Source organism: Temnothorax longispinosus, chromosome 2 (assembly GCF_030848805.1).
Source record: "Temnothorax longispinosus isolate EJ_2023e chromosome 2, Tlon_JGU_v1, whole genome shotgun sequence".
NCBI lineage: Eukaryota > Metazoa > Arthropoda > Insecta > Hymenoptera > Formicidae > Temnothorax > Temnothorax longispinosus.
In genome coordinates this window covers 3,719,061-3,740,403 of record NC_092359.1, presented here as the reverse complement: position 1 = coordinate 3,740,403, position 21,343 = coordinate 3,719,061, and the positions used below count along the sequence as shown (strand labels likewise).

The window sequence follows — 21,343 nt, the reverse complement described above, 5'->3', positions numbered from 1 at the left end:
ATTTTTGGAAAACAAATACTACGCACAGTATATGAGAATATACGTGAAAGGAGGAATGTAACGACACACACGCACACACAGTATCGATGAAATATGATGGCGGAACAAATGATAAATCACTGCGAAAGGGATGAATTTGCAGAAACTTCTTTCGCCTGACTATAGAGAAATCATCATTTTTTTTTCCACTTTCACGGAGCATTACATGCCTGTTATCGTGTCACGTTTGACGTGGTATTGATAGCCGAAACGTAGCGCATAACAGGAAATCGGTATTGAACTAACGCGACGACGATATCACGATCACGCTAAAAAATTACTTGCCATGCATTTGCTCAAGCATTTTATATTATGCACTTTCAGATATCATTACATATTCGGATGTATAAATCGTGACCTTTTAATAATTTCTACACAAAAAGATCGATAAAAAATAAAAATAAATGTCTTCAATTATACATAACGTTATTTTAAGATTAAAAAATGTTTATATACCTTTTGTGTTTTTAACAAACAAATAAATAGGAAATGTGCCAATATATGGGCTGGATCTTTTGTGCTTAATAATATTATTCGCGTGAATTTATGTACATTTTTCACTTTTGTTTAAATTTGCGAAAGTTTAGTATTCTCACAGTATAATTATATAATTCTATTTGTGGACTCCTTTCTTTCCATTTAGATTAAATTTTTCATAATCTTATCTCAATTAAATCTAATAAGAATGTACATTGGTCGTATTTTGCTATCTAACTGCATTTTTATAATTGCATTCGCAAAAAGTATGAAAAAGATGACAGAATTAAATTATCATTTTCAACAGTCACCTGTCTACTATAAGACCATTATATCGGAGACCTGTTTATTAAATGAACTGAAAGAGAATTGCAAAACAGTGTACCACGTGAACCATGAAATAACTCGCAAAACCACATAAACGATAATATGCGTGGTAAATATTTTCACGAGGCTCTCGTCCTCCTTTAAACGCGTCTCTTTCATTTTTGCTTAGAATTCCGCGGAGAGTGCTAACCCCGCAACCACCGCTGTGCAACCACTATCGCCACCGGGTCTTTAATACGCGCAAAATTCCACGCATACTTTCCCGCTAGACATATTTTCGCGAAACATAGATATAAAGAAATTTTTCGATACCGCTTGCGGCGAGGCTCGCGGAGTTACGATTTTCGCCTAAGGTTAAAAGCGATCAGTCAGACGCGAATCGAAGTCGAAAAGCGAGAGGGAGAAATACGATTCTCGTAGGGTGGATAATTTCGCACGCAATCATCCGGGCACGTGTATCCTTCTCCCATGGTGTTTCATAAATCTTACGAAATGTTGGCGGAATAACGATACTTTTACCGACGGAAAGCGGGCCATGTAATTCGAGCGGATTACCTCCGAAGAGCTGGCGAGCGGAATACACTTTTGACAAACCGACCCCTCGTCTTCTACCCCATGAGGAAGGGCCCTCAGGGGCTCGATGGGGAACGTCGATCAAATCAACCCCCGACACGCCACTCGCACCAGCTCTCTCGACAAATTTCCCGATAGCAACTTCGACGCGTTTGACGGTATATGCCTTTTTAACGAGGCACTCCTTTTAACCCGGAATCATGATGATAGATGGTACAGAAGAGTGGGACCGAGAGAGTAGGGATACACGTCGATCATGATTTCGCGAACGACACCCTAACCAGAAGAATCTCCGCGTGAAAGATGGAAAGGATCGCGTGGAAATCGCGATTCTTCACGTCGGTAAACAGCGCGGGAAGCGATATCGTGAAGGATAATTCGACGTGACGCAACGCGCCGTGCGTCGATGTTTGTCGTGACGTTGACGAAGAGTTGTCGGAAAGCATCAGCAATTGATGCGCGATAAGGGAGAAGTCAGTCGGAATAATTAACGTATAATTCGCGGTGGCGTTTGATCACTCCGCGCGCCGATCGCTTCGGTCACGAAAGCGTTGCTCTTTTTGTATTTTTGCTTTCTGCGGAATCTGCCACCAAAAAAGAATTTGTTTCACGGATTCCCGCGTCCCCTGTCAGATTTTGCGGAAAAAACGCTTTTACGCCGGACGCGAATAAAGTGCGTCATGATTTCGCGCTGTTAAAAATTGACGCAGCTTCGAGGGGCTTTGTGATGTTTGCCCGTGGAAAATGTTTTCATGGGCATTTCAACGATACACGAACGAACGAAAATTGCAATAATTCCTACTTCACACGAAATCGCTCTATACATATATATTATAAATAGAACTATAAGAAATTGTTCGTTTTTTTCTTACAAATACTGTGCATATCATGAAAAATATAACTAATACACATGACTTTACATTTAAGATCTGTGCTGATTTAGCGTTTTGTGGAAATTTAAAGTGTGTAATGCAAACAGATATTTATATAAAAGTGCACTTGATTACGAATTTAGGGAATTTGCACAATTGCAGATTTATTCTATAATATTGCGTAGAATATAAGAAATACGAGACAATTCAGTGATGCAAGATATACAGCAGTGGTTTTGTATTTTATAGATGGAATTAATGATCTTTATCAAATCTTCATATTTATCGCGGACACCTTCAACGAGAATTCAGACACGGTCACGAATGCGTTCTACAGAACTCATTCAGTCTAACAAGCTATCTAATCAATCATTGCTTTCATACGCAGGAAAGTGACAAATTCGAGTGCAATGCCACTCGGAAGACGATAAAAGGCATCGACTCGCGAACCGGGTTGCCGCGGCCGTAACGCAATTTCAGTCTTATCTCACCCCGTGTATCGCATTTCGGCTCTCCTGCCGGCGCGAGGGGCTCCCCCGCGCCCCATATCGCGTGTGCACGGTCCGTGGGACTTATTGTAGTTCGTGCCACCTTTATCTACCTAATCCAATATTTCGTTTCGTACCTCGTTGGTGGCCGCCAGCTTTCTCCGCGATTTCGCGTGGAACGTGAAAACAAGCTCGACGGTGCATCGCAACGCTGCCGCCGCCGCCGCCGCCGACGCGGATCGTGATGCACAAACACACACACACATACATATACGCGCGTACACTTGGCGCCGAGATAACTGATTGGATTTAACAAACGTTGCAAACGAGTTTTGCCCAGGCGCGAATATGCAGGGCTTGCACAAGGTGGTGCAAGCAAAATCGTTCTCCCGAAAGCGATTCAAAATTTGTCAAGAAAACCAAAACATTAATTCACAAATTATACTCAGAAACTATTTATGAACGAGAAAGTAGAATTTTTCATAAATTCTTGGGAATGTTTATTTCTACAAAATGTCGGCAGCATTTTACTGGCATAAAATTAAGTTGCTTACATGATAATATCAAAAAACGATATAATTAATAATGACGTACTTCCTTTTTATAAAGAAATTAAATCTCTTTTGTGAGATGTGTGTCTTTCGGTATATATATTTCTATATTAATCAATCTTATTTGAAAAACCGACAATTTCTGCTTTAAGGTTTAAGAAACCGTTCTCTAACACTCAAGCAGAGAAAGCACTCAAAATTTATTAAGATCAGAAGGGACTGACGCGAGCATTCTCCTTATACAAAATAGAATTTACCCTCCTATACATAAATAATTGTGCAATTTTCTATAGGTATATAAAGAATGATTGGCTTTATGGGCTTTGTGGGCTTATGGTTGTTACAATAAAGCTTACGCATTAATTAAAGGCGACTTCGACCAAGCTCAATCGGCAATAACTTGTCAAGTAGTATCTGTACAATTTTATTAACATAGAATTATTAATTTGTTGTCGTTTGACACGTAGAAAGAAAGATTAAATTAGGGATAACGAGCACAGTTCAAAATTTTAGACGCAATTCTGTCGGTTGAGATAATCACCGATTATTAATCGGTGGTTAGTCACCCTAAGCTCGCTCCAGACAATCTGCAATTCGCGTCAATTCGAATACTGTTAAGTATTCCAGAATAAAATTTAAACCAGTACCTTGAGTTAAATAACATTTTGTTATTTTTAACTCCATGTGTGTCAAAATTTATTATTTTAATACAAAACAGTATTATTTTAATTTAATTGGTTTAGTTAAATTAACATATTGAGTAGAAGCAGTGGCGACCATAACAATGGTTAAAAATGACTCAAATTGAGTATAATTTACGCTACGAATTCTAATTGTTTATTTAATAGTAAATTCTAATTGTTTTACTGTGTCGAATAAAACAGTCAAGGAATTAAAATGGATTCAATATGTCAAGACACGTGGCGTATCGCATTACATTCTGAAATGTAACGCAAATTACAAATCGTCTAAAGTGGGCTTTCCGAAGGTATCGCGTGATCGTTAAAAAAAACCCGTTCTGCACATTGGCGGAACGAGTCGTAGTCAGATTACGTGCTCATTCCTCATCAAAGCGGCGAGGATTCGCGGCGAGCAATCAACGAAGCGGATCGTTACAGTTCGAAATTCGGTTCAACCATCTCGAACCGTAGTGAAGCGTCCGCGTCGTCAAGTAAAATGAAAGAAATGCAATGACGAATCCACGAATAGCGGGATGCGTTTACATCGTCGATGATCGCAAAATCGTCGCAAACGAAGTAACAGCCGATTAATCGTCCAAATACCATAATAAGTGGATAATCACTCACCAGTCGATGCCCGCGGTCGTTAAAACGATCACGCGATACCTTCGGTCAACTCCACCGCCGCGACGGCCACGATTGTTTTTTTACATTTTCTTACATTAGCATTTCGAAATCAGATATTCGTTAAAACAACGTTTTAAAAGTTTAACGGGCGCGATAATTATCGATTATCTAAGACCTGCTTTAATGTAAAAATATTTTTATGTTATAGTTCAACGCAGGGTTACAGCTTACAACTCCGCTGTTGCGCATCGGCCGGTGAGTTATTCTTTTAATTTTAATGTCGAGGCAATGGATTTGGTCGCAACTCTTTTTGGCATAATTGCGCGTAATGCGTGTGAGCGTCATACTCCGAGTGTCGTCGGCGTGGCGCGGTGCCGCGGCAGGATCGCTCCGCGATTGTTTTCCGTCGAGAGCCGAGCCTCGCGTGCATAAACGCGCACACGAGAGAGATCGAAAGCACTTGCGTCAAACCGAGTCCGGTACGTTGAATTAGTCGGGAGACGCAACGGCGCGACGGTAAAATTAACCAACTTTCCCTCGGTGCCGCGGAATCGAGGTTATCGCGCCACCACCGCTCCGAAGTTCAGAAAACGTCGCGTCGTCGCCTAATAATATCGAATTTTCCACGTCGCGCGCTTGACGTAACGTTCGCGCGGGAGACGTTGGCGTCGGATCGATAAGGCAAACGGTGCATTTCGCGATGTTTACTCGTCTCGAGTGCATGCTGGGAAGTGCGTACGCGATTGCGTGATAGGCGGCGATTATCGCGTTTGTGTTAATTGGCGCGAAGACTCGCGGTTAAACCGCGCTATCTCCGACCGACTGATATCCGCGCGAGTGAAGCGTCTGAAGGGAAACGGATCGATCGATGAAGTAAAGTGATCGAATGCCCGAAGCGGGCCAGATCGATCGGCGAAGAGAGAGGCGGCGAGCCGGCGGCCAACGCTCATGCAGTTTCGCGCGAGCCAGATTTCGCGGGGGAGTAATAAGAAGATCACCCGCTGAGAGGACTTCAGAGCCTTTTCTCGACTTGAAGCTTTTTTGCACAAGGGCTAACAATCGAGATAAAAGGTCGGAAAACAGTTCCTACGGAACTACAGAGCGAGCTCCTGGTGGGCCTCTGAACAGAGGGAGCCTTTTAGGCATAACTCTGCATAACGAAGTGGGTCTCCGGGCCTGAACAGCCGCTGTTCTCCGATCGATTCGTATTCCGAGAATAATCGGAGAAATGAAGTGATCAATAGCGACTAGTTGGTGTACAACTAGTAAGTATTTCAGAGGAATGTAACGGCCGGACGAGGAGATATTGTATATTTTCTAGAATTATACCAGCAAGAAAACAAAAAAGAGGAAAGAAATTTATATTCAGTTATATTTATATATATAAGAGACTTTTGCTAAGATTAATATAAATCATTTCGATTATAATATAGATCTCAAGAAAATAATATGAACCAATACAAATTCGATCGCAAAATTCGAAATTTCGTCGCACACAGGCACTTTTTGTGAAAAATTCAGCAATTTTTAAATTTATATTTTTTACTATAATTAAAAAATTAAGCCGTTCTTGGAACCTGGTCGATAATTATCCACCGCATTTGTTCTAAGCGTGATGGCTACGAATTTTATCAAAACATGTGCTAAGCGCATGGCATGCAAATTTTAGCGTTCGCGCGAGGCGGCATGGCAGTCAGAAATTTTTCTGCGCGACGCGATAGAAATCAAATCTGCGTTAATGCCGCTTCGCGTGTTACGCCGAGCCGATTCTGAAGAATAAAACGAGACCTGAATCGAACAAGTGACCGCGTTTTTTAACGACCGTTCGACGAATCGACGAGATATATCCGTCGTCGATGGCTCCGACAGCCCCGAACCGTCGATCAAACTTTCAATCTACTACATCGGAGCATTGCCGGGGACAGTCCTCCGTCGTTTAGCTCAGTCATGACTTTCACGACTAATAAGCCAATTAAGAGAGACTGCCGCGGCGATATGTAAAGTCGTTTTCATTCGGCAACATTCGAGTCGCCAATCAATTACGTTCACTCGCTATATATACATGTGTCGAACCAAATCCTTCGTTTTATCATGGGTAAAAATGGAGTCGCTTGGAGAACTGATGTATACTAACAGAATATAAAAATCGAAGTCGTTCGTGCGATTTATCGTTTGCGTTTCAGAATATAACCCATAATATTACAGCCATGGTATAACAAATTGAGAATTTCTATACATTTATATGTCAATACATAATACAAAATATTAAACGTGTGAATTTTATATTATTCATAAAAAATAACCGTAACCATCACAAGATGCAATTATAAATTGTAAATTTGTAATTATAAATAAATCAACAATATAAATTATTTTGTTCAAACGAATTACATTGAACGTATAATGATTTTTGTAATTTTAATAATGCCTCTGAGTCGCAATTATATTCTGTTATATTCTAATATAAAATTTCAATGTAGCACACATAATTATCAACATTATTGTAAATTTGTATTTAACTTCCAATTTTGGAAGAAGAGAATAGTTTCCATTGTACGTCCTCGTGTACATCGGTGAAAATTAAAGTAAAGAAAAGTGAGATTATAACGTCATAAGATCGGCGTTTATTTTCCAGCGGATAGAGATGATTATTTAATTACCCGCGACGTGCGATTGTATATCGGGAAATAATGGTATTTCGTGATTTGTTTGTCGGCGGCGTTACGAAGCAAAATTGAGAGGCTGCGTTTTATTAACGAGCAGCGATATGCGATCCGAACGACCTCGAGATACATCATCTCTCGTCGGCCATGGTTGTTGTCGTTTATCAAACTGTAGAGGATTTCACGATGGAAAGTCGTATTAAGAGAAAATACCGTATGGGTTGAATGGTGATCAATACCGCGCGGAGGGGGAGGGGGTACAATGCGAAATGATCGACGGATCGACGGGACCGACACATTTGTTTAATTTATCGGCTGCAGTTTTGAAAGCGGAATCATTATCGCGATTTGTTCCCGCAAATTATTCACGGATTACCATCAGGGGACACGTCATCCCTATTTTTATTATAGATACAGCAAACGCCGACGATTGCAAACGCGTAACGTTTACGCAGCAGCTAGTGGACAGCGAACGTTAATTTGTTCGCTTGTTAATTTGATCAAGTTTTGAGGAAGCGGTAGAGCGAATAATCGAAAGTAATGCCATTTGCAAGTGTAATTTATTATTCCGGCAATGAATAGCCGCTCGCGCGTAATGCTCTTTCGCGTTTCATATCGCGATGATCGTGCATTCGTATTATTATATACACAGGCAGGATAATCAATCGCTGATTAAATTTTATGTACCATGAACTAAAGTAAATTCAGAAGAAAATTATTAGTTATTTAGTAATATGTTTGTTACGTGATTCTGATGCACTTTTAAGCCATTAGTACGAAATTATATCGCTAGTTATATGAATTTAAAAACAAATGGATAAATTTATTTGTAATTAATTTGTAATTTCGTCTCAAATTTAATTTCAAAGTCAGAGTAACCTTAAAATATGATATATTACGAACCGGATTAATCAAGAGAAATTAAAAGATTAAGTAATTAATTGATCACGTGCGGTCATTCATCAGAATAAATGTAAATGTGTAGCGAGCTTATATTAATGCTGCTATACAAAACCACAGACGCAGAAATAATATTGTAATGTATGCGTAAAATATTTTTACCACGTCGCGAATATACGAATTTAAAGTTAAATTTATCATTTTATGTGCTTTGTTTCGCAGCTTTAGCTCTGCCATCGTAGGTATCTTATTGATCACGCGATATACAGGTCACGCCGAAACGAATCGCCACATCATAACGATGCACGATACATCGTTCCGGAAATATTGCAACGCAGAGATATTAAAATTTACACGTTTCATAAAATAGGAGGGTTTCATAAATGTTGCATTTTTTGCAATAATTGCACGGATATTTATAGAATCGTGCTGTAACTCTTCTCTTTCATCGATGCGCTGCGACTCAAAATATTGCACATTGGGCCATGTTTTTTATTTATGCACATGACAATGTTAATTATTAATTATGTATATAATTAAGTAAAATATAATTATGCAAAATGTAACTGCTGAGATATAATGATTTAAAATATATAACTACTGTAGAATTACTTTAAATCATAAAAAAAAAATCAATTTTATTTAATTATATATGCATAATTAAATACAATTGATATTTTCTTTATTCTTTATGGTTTGAATTAACTTTCAAGTACAAGTACAATCATGGTTGCTATAATTTCTAGTAATATTTCAATTCTGACATGATATATGTTTGTATGTATTAAAAGTTTTTACTTTGTAGCATAGAGAAAAAAAAATCCAATTATGTTAAATCAAAATTGACTTTACGTATTATTTTGATTGGCAGTAACACATCGAAAATAAGCGAGATACGTGTAAAATCACGGTAATCGAAAAGGTGTCGCATCACCGTTAATGAAATGAACGGTTTATCAGACGAATATGACTAGGGCTACGGTCAACGTGACGCTACAAATGCTTCGAAGCATTCCTCTTCTCTTTTCTTTCAATGAAGAAAGAAAGAGAAGAAGAACGCTCCAAAGCATTTGTAGCGTCACGTTGACCGTAGCCTAGATTTACTCGCAAGTCGACTCGCCATCATTAAAAAGATTACTGAATGATTATTCTTCTTTATTTTATTTTTATAATAACATAACATGGAATTTTATATGAATGTACAAAATAAAAAAAGTCTTTTTTCTGTACAGTATAGAAAATTAAATCTTTCAAATTTGCTTCAAGGAGAGAGTCAAAATTTAAAACATGTTAATTAGCAATTAGAAGTTTTACCATTTTCTATAGTATACCCGCTCTGTTTTGGCATAACGACCTATATAGGGTTTTATAATCGGCCCAATACTAGGCCAGTATTACTAATATCGGGCCGATTGTAAAACCCTATATGGGGAGCCGTTGTGTACGAATTAACACGCGCTAAGTCTCATCAATCCCATAAAAATTTGCCCTATTCCAACATAAAGCTAACAATGACCATATATAGAAAGATCTTCCGATGTCAATCGCGGTCATTAGAAGGAAATTTTGAAAGCATATAGATACGAGAGACGATGCAAAAATTTATTTATTACGGCAATATTTGAAAATTTCTACAGAAATTGAAATAGAATATCGACGTAGAAACAAGTCAGTATAGATAGAATATGACTATATAGTGTAAAAACTAAAAAAGAGAAAGCATGATATTAGCTTAAAAGGGATATATCCCTATAAAAAAGTACCTGTAAAGGTACCTCCTTATAAAAATAAAAAAAAAAGAGGAAAATAGTTACATAAACTCAACAAAATCATTAGTCTGACATTTTTGGTATTTTTTTCTGCACATTATTTATTATACAAATTATGTGACTTTTCAAATGTAAATAATAATTCTCATTCAGTATTTAATTTATTATATTATTTATTTTTACGCGCAGAAATAATGAATAAAATAAAAATGTTTGAATGTACTTCCCAATATTTTTTATCTCGTAAAATAATTACTTGCATAAATATCACATTTTTATAAAAAATTTAATCCTATTGTCCGATGGTAAATATTCATAACTCTATGTGTAAAAGCTGCTTACAATTTAATATTTTTTAATATTCCAAAGTTTATATAATTATTATACTTTATATCTATACACGCGCACGCGCACATCAACCTATCAAATATACTTAAAAAATTTATTCTATCATATTTGGCGCGAAGAGCTGCCAAGCGATTTGAATATTAACATTTAATAGTACCGAGTAAGTAAGTTCTGAGTAATGGACGTATCTCGAATAATATCACGCCGTCTATACGAAGTTCTCATGAGATAGGAATAGGACACGATTAACAATTAAAAGTTTTATGCAGTTTCGCAGCAAATTTGTGACACTGCAGCATACGATTGTGCGCGAATTAATGTCCGGTAATCGCGAACTTTGTCGCAATTTGTTCCACTCCAAATTTGGAAGCTGAATGCGTGAACCAGTTGAACGACGAATATTACAAGTAATTATGCGTACCGTGGAGATATTAAAACGATGTCCGGCGTCGTGTTTTCCGCGAGTGCGGCATCAAAACTTTCCAGAATGCGAATACGGTAATGTCCCACATTATCACCTACCTTTATGTTCGTATGTGTATAGTATATGCCCCGGTATATGCAATATCGTGCGATGACTCGAGACGAGCTGCCCCGTAACAATTGACCACAAAAATTCTATTGTCTGTGAAACTATTTCTTATATGCAAATGCAGACTTTTACTACATAAAACTGCATTAAAATTGCGGATATATTTGACTACAGTTTTTTTCTCTGGATTTTTAAATAAAATTAGCTTTGGGTATTCATCTTGTTAAGCGAGAATTATAAAAACAGATTTGACTTTTTATATAGAGCACTTTTTTTGCTTTTTTATTATTAGTCTATTTCTATTTCAATTTCGGCAATTTATTAATTTAAAAGACAACTTTTCTCTAATTCGAATCTAGTAGCTCAATAAGGGCACGTTTATTCAGTATAAATGGTGATAATCGCGCGGTTTTATAATGGCAGACATATATAGCAGTATCACTTTATAATAGCATCAGCATATATTCTGTACATTTTACGAAACCACTTCAATTTTTGCCATCTGATGTGCTCAAAATGGATCGGGTCAAATCAAATTAAGCATTAATTTGTGTGCGGTAGCACACGAGTGAGATAAATCGAAATGATACAATGAGACACGATTAACAATTAAGAGTTCCAATAATTTCAGTCATGTCAGCTATTAACGGGTCGATGTGCGTGAGTTAACACGGGACAATCGTGAATTCGTGGAAACTCATTTCGCCCGGAATTCCACGCAGAACGACATGCGAATGCGAATCAGTCAAACGACCGGTACAGCGACGTTCAGAGTCGCTCGCGCTGCACCTGCATGCAAGTCATTACGAATGGTGAATGGATATTATATTATAACTGACGTTTCGGTTGAATCTGTGACGTTAAGACTGTCGACATAAACGAGGACGTCGACGTCATCGGTTGGTGACGTCTCGGGACGACGATATAATTTGGAACCAAGCAGTGCTTCTCTGGTATTAACATATTCAAATCTCCGCGTTTCGACAGCACGGTCGTTCCTATCGCTTGACATAAATGATTCATTGTTCGCGAATCAACGCGCATCACTTGTAACGCCAGTTAATCACTGAGAGCTCACCCCGCTCCGAAGTTCGCCTGCATGAATATAAATTAATTGAAACAAATTTGATATCCGATCGGATGGGATGGATTGTAATTGTTTATGAATGGTTACTTATAATTATTCATGTTCATTTCATGACGAGACGAAACCTAATAACATTCTCTCGCATTATGACTTTCAACATGTTATTCGTTTGTTAATCTACATCTCATTCGTTGAAATTTTTTATGAAAACATAAATATAAAAATAACTGTAATTTTTGATAACGTAGGGCTTGTACGCGCGCACGAAGATTGTAGGTGGCAAATTAGAAACAACGTCTGAATTATTAAAATATGTGTATTCAAAGATAATGTAATTGTGACTGCACGGATACATCTTGCCTACTTCTTCGCTCGTTTATTACAGACTTTTTGAGGATTTCACTTAGAAATAAACAGTTAATGACAAAAAGCTTTATTATAACGCCTAAAATAAGTACTTATACAAAAGCAATATTGATGATACTTCTTAATAATGAAATAGATTATTTGATTGAAATGTTATACTTCAATACCAAATTATATGGTAATAATTACAAAAGCTTCTCTCTCTCTCTCTCTCTCTCTCTCTCTCTCTCTCTCTTCCCCCGCCCTCTCTATTTTATTACACATTCGCGAGTACGATTTTAATATTAAAATATACTAATAATATTTAAATTTATTTGTTCTACATACATAAAATTCTTTTTACGAAATACGTAGCACATAGTGTACATATAATAAAATATATTAAAATATTTGTTCGTACGTTTCTGGAAGCATTTTATAAATACTCCAAGTTAGTCAACGTGATAGGATTAACAATTTAAAGTTTCGGTTTCTTCTGGGGATTGAGCACATATGGAAAGCGGGTGGTCGTGCCATGGCGAATTAACGTGTGTTTATTGAATTATTCAGAGTCTAGCCTAGCGTTGATACCAGCCGGTGTGGGAAGAGTCCCGACTTTTTAATCACGTCGGACCGTTTCGGAATGCTCCGGCGGAAAACAAGCGTTCTTTATACCGGGTGTTCAATGTAAATTGTAAGTGATACAAATACCAGGCAACTCTCTGACCAGTGATATTAACGTTTCTTTCTCTCTTGTACCCGTCGGACAATATTTTCCATCCCGTCGTGCTCTTTTTATCCGCTTTCGCGGAAGAAACATCGCATTTCTTTATCTTTCCGTTATATTCCTCGTCTGCAAGTCAGTATTCTTTTTCCGTTGCTATTTTCTTGCCGTTATTCTTGCCTCTATGTACTACATACTAAAGTACATATATAGTTCAACGGAAACTAAATAAAAGGCCATCGAAATAGACGGCCATCAAAAACGTTGATCATCATGCATGCTGACAAACGGTCGCCTAGCTTCGCCGAACTTTTATGAAAGCTAATAGAAAAAAGTTTGACCCAACCTCTTTAAGGGAAATAAATCCGGAGAAATTGAAGATTTTTGTATGTATTTGTGATTATGTACTGACTCACGCACATATACACACATACCCACACACGCGTTTATATGCGTCATCGCGTTAGTCGGAAGTGTTTTTCATTAAATTGCTTCTGTAGCGAGGTTCTGTAAGGTATAAAAAACACATTCCCCGTGTTTGCTGATCGCCTTTACCGACATCCTTTGTTTATCTAGAAATTACGCGGTCGAAGGGGGAAACGAAGCGGACAGCGGGCAGGCTTCGGCGAACGAAATTCACGTGTTCGACCGAATACGATGTGTCGCCGCAGAGAACAATAGCGAACCGAGTTCGTGCAGAGCGTAGTGGCAAAAATTTGTCTTGTCCCGTCAAGAATGTGTGACAGCGGCTCGCACGTCGCGTCGGTACGAGGCAGCCCGAGCGGCGCCGCGTGCGGAAATGACGGTTCGAGCTGATGAGAATCGCAGGGAAAAGCTCATGCGGGTAGGATTCACTGCTGCATCCCTTTCTTCGCGAGCGAACGCGAGGAACGCCACGATGTAATTTCCTGTCGGCGCAATCTCGAACGGCACGGCAAGCGCATATAGCGCGTATTAAATGCGATTTACTGGAAATGGGCGGGAATGCATCGCGTCACATCGGTTCGGGATAACGAAACGTACGGTTGATTGGTTGTAACAAGTGATTGATGCCATTACCGGTTTCCGTGCACGATCGTGCGTGGCTGTATGAGCGCGCGCGTGTTCACGCGTATATATGTAAATTATCTATGCACACGGTACACATTGCTTGGACATTAGCGGATTACTGTCCACCACGCGACGTATCTCTTTCGACGAGTAAAGAGGGCAGTGGGAGGTTGGACGGTATATGTTCTCTTAACTTATCATTCTATTAGCATATCAGCTAGCCTCGTTACGAATGACTGTAGTGATAAATTGCTTGTTCCTGCGGCTCCTTTACGTGTTCTTAACAGATGACGGCTAACGGCCATTCGAGTCACGACGCGTACAAAGTACCGCACATAGGCATGTAGGTTTATACATACGAGAGCTGTTCCAGAATAATTATTTTGCATCTAGAGATTCTTTCTACAATTTATAATAAAATTTTCGTTAATGAAAATATGCCTTAATAATTTTTTAACCACTTGAAACTAATACATTTTCAGCGAATCAAGATTTAGGAATGCTAACAAATGAAAGGATATTTGTAGGTAATTGTTTTATTTTTAGTGCAACTCCATATTATTATATATTCTCGAATTATTTTTCTTAATCAGAAAGAATTTATATGCTAAGAAACAATATGACAATACTCGGTGTGCATTTTCAAGCATCATCATCTTTCATGACATTCTTAATTAAACAATAAGCTTTTATAAAAGATGTTTTAATATAGACATCGGGAGGACAAGGGGAAAAACGTAAAACAAAGACTCTAATTAACCAGTGTATTGTATTAAAAATATCTTTTCATATAAAAATCTTGCGTTTTTCGCTTATAAATATTAAGATATTGTCAATCTATATTAAGTAGATCGCTTTCACGATTCTATATGTGCGCAATCGTCATAATTTTTCCTTAACGCTTCTCTCTTTCTGAGGGAGTATAGTAGTGCAATTTTGTCTCGTTCTAGTATCGCTTGCGCTTTACATCTTCTTTATAGTCGTACATGAATTTGCAAATGACACTGCAGCTGTGAATATGTATACTCTTGTTCAAACAACATAGAAAACAGTTGGACACCATATGGAACCCATAGGAAAGTCCCTATTAAAGTAACATGTTTTGCATTCGCAATGGTAATTGCGAAATAATAGCGAACGCAAATTGTTTGGTAAAATTTATAGTCTGATAGAGGACATCGTAATAATATCATTACGTAGCCAAATGTTTAGCTTGTATTACCTAAGCGTAAATTTTTTGAAAAGATTTCCGTAGCTAGCAAATCGAAATCATGAGATGCAATTTCAATAACGTGATCGTCAATTATTTAAACTAATACCAATGTAATTTTTATGAGGTATTAATAAATTTTTTTGAAATTTGTTTCTACGATAATTAACCATTCTCTACCATAACACGTAGAGAATATTATTGTAGAATAACAGTACTTACAAAAAAACAATGTTTGTATGTTATTTTACGATAACATATAACGATAACTGTTCTGTATCGACAAATACCTACTGTTTTGTTATTATTACTTTCATCGTAAAAGTATCCTGTGACATAATATAATTGGAACGGTAGTTCCAATAATATTCGATTCAGTAATGTGAATAAGTTACGATATGCATATACAATATGCACTGCTCTAAGCTATAAACTATAATGCGTATTATCATTGCAAAATCCGTTTGACACTTTAACGCCATTTGAAATTCTATACAGCGATGTAAACGTTGACTATTATTTGATATTCAATTTTTGTCGCCAATGCAACCCGTTATAGTTTAAACTCTAGTTTCAACGACGCGATCGATCGCGGATAAGTTCCGCTTCGGTGTACACCATTGCGCAAGACCAGCTCAGACACTCCCGGCACAAAAGTGTAATACGTTTCCCGATATTCTCCGCATCTATGGTTTAGTACACGCGTTTACACCTGTGAATCTTTTCACGGCGTTGCGCGCGAGAAGTAGCCCGATAAATTTTTCGCCATCCAAAAATTTCCGCGAACGCCGGGAATCGTAACAATGCTACTAACGGCCGGCGTTAGCAATGGCCGATCGTTGGCCGAGAGAGAGCCAATGTGTTTTACAATTCATACTAAACCGATAAATACGACGTACATGCTCCGCACGATAGAAGTCGTAAAATATCATGGCGCGATCTGATAATGATAACGAATATTCCCAGAGAACGTTTCCTGTTGCGGCCAGCTGCGGTGCGATTCAAATTTATGCGAATTTTGCTATAGCAAATAATCGATTAAGGACTATCGTTCATCAGACCAACCAAAAGACAGGTTATTGAATATGCGACACTTTCATACTAAATGAGATGAATAATTCGTACTTAATGCCCTTCTTTGCTCTCTTTCATAAGCGCATTTAGAATATATATTAAAGATCGATAAAACTCCAATTTTTTTTTAATTAATCGTAAAATGCAATCGTATCTTTTGCCTGAATTATTGATATATCACAGATATTCCTGAAATTGATTAATTAATGTATCGATAAGATAAATTTTGTTCAACGATAAGTCCAATAGTGTGACGAGCTTCTCTGGCATACATTTGACATTCGATTTTTACTTTTTTATTTATAGAAAAAGATAACTAACGCATTCAAATCATTGCCGCATTCAAATTTTAAGTGCGATGCTATCTCACACGCGAAATATAATTCGCATGGCGTAGTCGTCGATCGCGCGTAGCACGAGCTACTAGCCAGAAAATTTTCGTTCGCTTCTGGCCTAGAGTACCATGCCCAAACAAATCATAGTGGCATGATAGCAGGAAAGTAGCAATAACCGTCGCCATTTACGGCGGTAGCGATGGCTAGCTACTAGCTAGGCTGCTTTATATTCCAGCCGGCCGGGCGTTCAGACAGCTCGTTGCACTTCGCGCTACGTGTTTGCGATAGATCGCAGTGATGCATTCAAACGCGACTATATTCTGACAACAACGCATTTAAACAGTTATACCCGTGATCCGTGAGAACCTTACGCGACGCCTCCAGTCAGTCGATGGATGTAAACCGAGGCGGACGTGTCAACATCCATAATCTTAGACAATAATAACCAGAAACACAAGTGGAATGGCCAGAAAAATAAATTCCAGACGTCGAGGGTGAGTCCACGTGTCTTACCGGGGAAAGAATGTGTAATGTTTTCGTAAACAGGGTCATCTCGGTCTTCGTCGACTCTCTATCTTCCTGAACGGCATCATACGCCGCGGATTCGTGAGTGTTACTATATCTTGCCACGCCATAAATTTCACCTCTTCTAAGCTAGCAGGACCAAATCGGCAGAATCAAACCGGACCTATCAGAATATTTAGTACCCATTTTGTACTATTTTGTACCACTAATAACAATTTTGTATCCTGTGCCATTTCGGAGAAAATCGTGGCGGTGCTACCTTAGCATTAAGCTAGAAAGACCACAAGAAAAAAAAAGAAAATTAAATACAGAAATTTGAAGGACTGAATTTGTACTAATTTGTACCATACAAATAAACTTAATATATTCGTCCTTTCTGCTTCAAACAGCTCCTAATAGAACTCAGTCCTATTAGTCTCAAGAGTAAAGTACTCGTTCTCATCAGCAGAATCAATTGCTACTTGTAGACTCGATTCAGGATAATTTGTATCACAAAAATATGAAGTTTCAGATTTTGTACCCTAGCCGTTTGATGGAAAACTACCCCCGATCCCTAACAGTCTCAAGAGTGAAGTACTCTTTCTTTTTATTTTAGTGTTCAGAATTTAGTAAACAATATTTAGTCGTAAAATAATTTTATTCATTTTAAGTACACTTCTCTCTTAAGCCAGGAAGATCGGATGGTTTTCTTGCAAAGGGGTTGTAGCTCAATAATCAAAATGCGCGTATTTTAAGAGTTTATTCTTAGAGTTTATACGCTATACGAATTATATCCGCGATACGATATATTTAAATTTTTCTCAACATTTTTCTCTTGAGTTGAATCAATTAAAGGGTTGTTTCGGGGTTAAGAGGATGAGATCAAAAATCGAAACTATATCATTTTGAAAACTCATAAATAGCTCCTAATTCTGCCGTAAAAATCAATTCAATATCTATTTTTAAACGTTGACTCAGCCCCCCATAAAAAATATTAAATTCCTGTTCAGTGTGACGAGCTCAAAAATTTTAATCTGCAGGATATAAAAGCTCACAAATAGCTTGTAATTTTGCGCTATTTTTTTTTAATTTCTGCAAGGTGGGGGGGGCCAGCTCAACAGGGGTCTTACCAGTATTTGGGGCGAACACGAAGCAGTTCAGATTTACTGTGCTTTCATCTGAATCTGACCGATCGGAACCGATCGCTTGCAATTATTTCATTTTATTTTTCCTGTCGTTGACATAGCTCTAAAAATTCGCGAAAGGATATAATCTGACGGGTGTGTGAAGCTGGCACTCCTACTTTGAAATTCGATAGTTCTGATTAGAGAGTTTCAGCTTCTTTTCGAAGAGTATCTACACGATTTATGTTGACGAGTTCTAATGCTTTTCGCTTGACTAGCGCTCAATTCCTGATATTACGAGATCGCAAGGTCACGCTATGCTACAGGTAATAAGGGAAATATACACGGAAAAAAAATGATGTATCAACAGCATCATTTTTTGCCAGCCATTCTATTAGCCATCTTATGCCGGGTACTCACTAAGACCGTGCAACGTGCAACGCAACGATTGCTGCAACTAGTGAGTACGTCTTATTTCGGAACACATTGTGAAAAAATTGTAGCAACCGTTGCGTTGCACGTTGCACGGTCCTAGTGAGTACCCGGCTTTATACGAGTAATATTGATATAAATCTCACAGCATCGATATATACGCGTATTAAAGATGCAATGATAAAATTATCGTTGCATTTTTAATAAGCAACGATAAGATTATTGTTAAACAATATCAATGAGTAAAACGCATAATTTAATGCATTAAGTACAAATAATCATGACGAATTAAAAAGTTAAAAGTTACGTGCAACGTGCGTCGGACCTACTACCGGTAATCACGCTGGCCACGGCGGCCTCGCTCCCGTCCACATTGTTAACAGTGGCAAGGCTACTACCTTTTGTGAATCGTGGCAAAAAGGAGCGCGAAAAAAGTGGCGGATCCGTGTTAGGATCCGGCGATCCGAGTGGCTCGAAAACTGCGCTGGTGCGAGCACTGTCGTATTGTATCGACCGAGTTAGGCTGTCTTAGGCCTTTGATTCTCTGCACGAGTTCCTTTGGGCCTAGGGTTAAAGTCAATTAATCTGGTGATGCGAATATATAGCCTCTCCCAGTCAAGTCATGCGCCCACCTCCCAGTGGTCTCGCTGGAACGTTGCAATGGGGCTGTTCTGATTCAGTACGGCTCGGTCGCAAGATCTGATGTCGGCTGGTCGGCGCGCTCTGCAGTAACCAAGCGACGTCAATGGCGATCTGAATGCGCCACTAAGGGCCTGTAGTGATACAGGCCCAAGTACCGCTGTCCATGGTGAGTTGTGGGGCCAAGAAAGAGCACGGTTATCTGGGGAGCTCTCGGCTGTCAATCCGTTTGCTCTCCAACACGTAGTAAATATGAAAAAGTCAAGAATGAATCTTCATGCCCGGGTTCTCGGATGGTCACGTGCAAGCGATGCGAGAGTGGTGACTCGGTTAGTACGGAGACACCCAGTGAGTGCATAGCTGGTTCCTTGAGAGTAGGAGCCAGTTATCGGGTATAGAAACGATTACGCCTCTTGATGCACGAGACTCGTGCCGTGGCCCCCAGTAGCCTTCTTCTTCTTCTTCTTTGATTTTATGGCACCTAATCCTCCTCGGGATCACATAACGGCCAAGAACAAGTCGAAAATAATAAATACAGACTCGAAAGATTCAATCTAATCTCGGCGCTGATGGCATTAGTAATCTTCAAAAATTATTCAGGACAAAACACGTCCGAATATGTCCACGGTCTCCACGAGATTTGCCCCCAGTAGCCGTGTCAAATTAAAATAGAAACAAATAGTAATAAGTTATTTCGTGAATGGATATCCATGTGTGTCAAACGTAGTGCACTGGCATTGCGTTTCAAGCATACCCGGCGCCGGGGCTCGACTCGCAGCGGTGGCGGGAATCGCGTCCGCTTCTCCCACGTTGCAAGGCCAGCCAACTTCGACACCCCGGCTAAAGTAAAAAATAATCGCATGCTTAAATTGGTCTGGTGACGCGAATATATAGCCTCTCCCAGTCAGGTCATGCGCCCACCTCCCAGTGGTCTTGCTGGAACGTTGCAATGGGGCTGTTCTGATTCAGTACGGCTCGATCACAAGATCTGATGTCGACTAGTCGGCGCGCTCTGCAGTAACTAAGCGACGTCAATGGCGATCTGAATGCGCCACTAAGGTCCTGTAGTGATACGGGCCCAAGTACCACTGTCCATGGTGAGTTGTGGGGCCAAGAAAGGGCACGGTTATCTAGGGAGCTCTCGGCTGTCAATCCGTTTGTTCTCCAACACGTAGTAAATATGAAAAAGTCAAGAATGAATCTTCATGCCCGGGTTCTCGGATGGTGCACGCACGATGCGAGAGTGGTGACTCGATTAGTACGGAGACACCCAGTGAGTGCATAGCTGGTCCCTCGAGAGTAGGAGCCAGTTATCGGGTATAGAAACAATTACGCCTCTTGACGCACGAGACTCGTGCCGTAGCCCCCAGTAGCCTTCTTCTTCTTCTTTAATTTTATGGCACCTAATCCTCCTCGGGATCACATAACGGCCAAGAACAAGTCGAAGATAATAAATACAAACTCGAAAGATTCAATCTAATCTCGGCGCTGATTGCATTAGCAATCTTCAAAAATTATTCAGGAAAAAACACGTCCGAATATGTCCACGGTCTCCACGAGATTTGCCCCTAGTAGCCGTGTCAAATTAAAATAGAAATAAATAGTAATAAGTTATTTCGTGAATGGATATCCATGTGTGTTAAACGTAGTGCACTGGCATTGCGTTTCAAGCATACACGGCGCCGGGGCTCGATTCGCTACGGTGGCGAAAATCGCGTCCGCTTCTCCCACGTTACAAGGCCGGCCAACTTCGACACCCCGGCTAAAGTGATAGATAATCGCATGCTTCAATGAGCTTGGAACTCTTAAGAAGGGTCGTTCAGCGTCAACACGTGAGATTCGTGAGATAACTATAATATGTCTATAAACCTTTTAGCCTTTCTGCCATAATTCACAAAAGGTAATAAGCGATTCACAAAGTGTAACAAATAATGTTCACATGATAATTTTAAATGCCATAATCTACTTTACAC

The 21,343-nt window shown here is 39.1% G+C and overlaps 1 protein-coding gene across 2 annotated transcripts in view; it reads left to right on the top strand.

The window, feature by feature from the left end:
- Positions 1-21,343, top strand: part of Dpr12 (defective proboscis extension response 12) — a 276,297-nt gene that overhangs the window by 39,268 nt on the left and 215,686 nt on the right. For both annotated transcript variants that reach the window (XM_071771541.1, XM_071771540.1), the window contains exon 2: positions 4,843-4,889. The gene's annotated coding sequence lies outside the window, so the exon portion shown is untranslated. The remainder of the gene's footprint in view (positions 1-4,842; positions 4,890-21,343) is intronic.